Genomic DNA, 3649 nt, shown 5'->3' with positions numbered 1-3649 from the left:
GTGTTAAATGATAGTTCTACAAATTAAAGAAATTTTTTATCAATTTCCCCTTTCCCCAAATTTTACCCCCATCGACCCTTAAAAGAAAATCCTAGGGGGGCCTTTTCAGGGGAAATTTTTAATTTTTTTTTGGGTTTTCTTTTTCGAATTTTTTTACCTTCTTTTACAAACCCACCGTTAAGAAAATGCTTAAATTTACACTCCCATTAAAATTTTTGAAACAAACGTCATCCCCTGTAGATATCAGATATAACTAGATACATAATTTTTTGTAAAATTTTCCTTGGGATCGTAAAATTCCCCCTTTTTAAAACCCAAAATTTTCCTCTTTTATTTTGATAACAAAAGGGGCCCCTACCTTTAAATTTTAATTTTTTGGGGTTTCAAACTTAAAGGAAAAGTAGAGCTACCCGGTTTTAGGGAACTTTATTTAAATTTGTTTGGAATTTACCAAAAATTTTTCAAAGCATTTAAAATTTAGTTTTTGTGTGGGAAAATCTGATTTATGTGCGGATTTGTTTTTTTTTTTTTTTTGGTTTTTAAAAAATTATGAAAGGATTTGGGAAATGGCAAATGAAATCATGTTTTCCCTAGGGATCTATAGGTCAAATATTTTGGGGTTGGTTTTCTATGGTGAGAAAATTTGTGCTTCTTTTTTAATATTTTAAAAGGGTTTATGGGGGCATTCTGACAAATCTGAGACATATTTTGCTCAAAAAAACGGGATGTTCGAAACAGTGCACTGAGATACGTTAAATTTCTTTTTACCCAAGCGTGGCCTAATGAGAAATAAATCCCCAAATTTTTATGTCACATCAGAAAGGGAAAAAAAAAGAAGTAAGAGGACCAAAGCTTAGGGGAATTTCCTTGAAAAAGTGACATGAACGGCGAAAAGGAAGAAAACCCCGGGCCCGGGGTCGTGCAAAATCCCCCGGTTTCTATTCAAACCCCCACTGGGTTTTTTATTTCCCCTGTTTATGCAATTGGGATGACCCCCTGAAATGCATATTCACATTTTCTTTGAAGAAGGCGAAAGGAAATCATTTCCTAAAAGCCCCTAATCCCCTCCAAAATCTACAAATTGTATGTTATACAACATAAATCATATAATATATATATATATATATTTAATATAATATATATATATATGTATATATATTTAAAATTTTTACATTCACACACACACACAACACACACACACACACACACACACACACCCACACAAACACAAAACACACACCCCAAAAATTATATATTAATATATATTTTATAAAATATATGTATGTTTTATATACAATATACAAAATATCTATTAAAACATTATTTTATATACATATATAATTTTATAATAATAAATATATATATATATATATATTATATAATTAATATATTATAATATTTATTTATTTTCTTTAAAGATTTAAAAAAAACATACGGGACCCCAATGTGTATATGTATATATATACAATATAAAATATAATATATAATATATTTATAATATTATATTAAAATATATATATCACAAAATATTTATAAAATAATATTTTATATATATACATATAAAATTTTATTTTTTATAAAATATTTTATATATATATAAAATTTTAATATTTTAAAAAATATATCTGTTTATACATATTTTATAAAGTTTTTGTGTGTGTGTTTTTTTTGTGTGTGTTTTGGTTTTGGGTGTGTGTTTGTGGGTGTGGGGGTGGGTGTGTGTGTGTTGTGTGTGTGTGTGGTTGGGTAGTGATATATATATATAATATATATTATATATATATATATATATATATATAATATTGGGGTGTGTGTGTGGTGTGTGGGGTGTGCGTGTGTGTGTGGGTTTTGGGGGTTTTGGTGTGTGTGGGTGTGTGTGGTGTGGGGTGGGGTGGGGGATGTACACACACACACACACACCCCCAAAACCACACAAACCCAAACACACACACACACACACACACACACAACACACACCACACACACACCCCACACCCCACAACCACCCAAAACCCCAAAAACACACACCACATCTATTTAAAATTGGATTTTAAAATATATATTATAATAAAATTAAAATTTTAATTTAATATATAAAATATATATATAATTATAATGTGTGTAGGGGCCCCAAAAAGGGAAAAAATGAAATTAAAAAATAACGTTTAAACCATCCGCCCCAAAAAATTAGGAGAAAGTGTGGTGTGTATTTTTAGCAGTATATGTATATGATGTATATATTAAAAAATATATATATATATATATATTATAAAATATAATTATCCCCGTGTGTGGTGTGTGTGTGTGTAAAAATTTTAAAAAATCTATCTATCAATCAATCACCATCCCCTTTTTCCCCCCTTTTCTCTCTCTCTTTTTCTGTCCCCTCTCTCTCTTTTCTCTCCCCTCTCTCTCCCCCCCCCCCCGTTCCCCCTCTCGGCCCCCTCCCCCCCCCTCCCTCTTTCTCTCTCTCTCTCTCTCTTTCTCTCCTCTCTCCCCTTTTATATATATATATATTTTATATTTATATATATATATAATATATATATATATATATTTTTTTTTTTTTTTTTTTTTTTTTTTTTTTTTTTTTTTTTTTTTTTTTTTTTTTTTCGGCTATGGTAGGAAACGAGGTGAACTTCTTTGCCCAAATGAACAACGCGCCAGCCCGGGGACTCGAACCTCGAACTCAGAATTTTCCGTCGTGACAGCCCTTTTGTCCGATGCTCTGGTGTTTTTTGGGGAGGGGGTGTGTGTGTGTTTGTGGGTGTGTTTTGTGTGTTTTGTGTGTGGTGGGGTGTGTGTGGGGTGTGTGTGTGTGGGTGTGGTGTGTGTGTGTGTGTGGGGTTAGGGCTATATTATAACATATATATATAAATGCATATTATTATTTATATTATATATAATAAAAATATATAAAATTTTATAATATATTAAAGGGGATATTATAAGTATATATATTATTTTAATATATAGATATATATATAAATAAATATAACGCATAATATAATGTATATATATATATTTTATATATAAATAAATATTTTATATATATAAAAATAAACAAAACATTTTTATATAAAATATATATATATAATAAAATATAATATATATATATATAGATTTTATATTAAAATAAAAATATTATAAATGGGATGTTCTTATATAAAATATATAAATATATTATATATAAAATATAATTAATATATATATTTATATATGCATTTTTATTTTTTGGGGGGGTATATATAAAAAATACATATCTTATTTTTATATTATATTATTAAAATTTATAAAATATTAAAATATATATATATAAAATTTTTTATATTTAATATTATATTTTATATATATATATATATATATAATTATATATAAAATATATATATATAAATACAAAACACACACACAAACCAAAAACATACACACGCACGGGGGTAGCAAGGCCCCTCCCCCCCCTCCCCTTTATGTTCCAGGTTATTGTATGCTATGTCCTTCGCCTTATCATCACCAGTATAGTTCAGTTATTCCAATTTTTTCTCCCCTAATGTAAAGCAGATGTATGATCAGCTGGTCCCTTCTACACGTGCTTATCTAAAACACCCAGGCTTTGGGAGCTGAATGCTCTCGAGATCTACGACAGGAAATC

This window comes from Penaeus monodon, chromosome 6 (genome assembly GCF_015228065.2).
Source record: "Penaeus monodon isolate SGIC_2016 chromosome 6, NSTDA_Pmon_1, whole genome shotgun sequence".
Lineage (NCBI taxonomy): Eukaryota > Metazoa > Arthropoda > Malacostraca > Decapoda > Penaeidae > Penaeus > Penaeus monodon.
Note: the sequence above shows the minus strand (reverse complement) of the source record.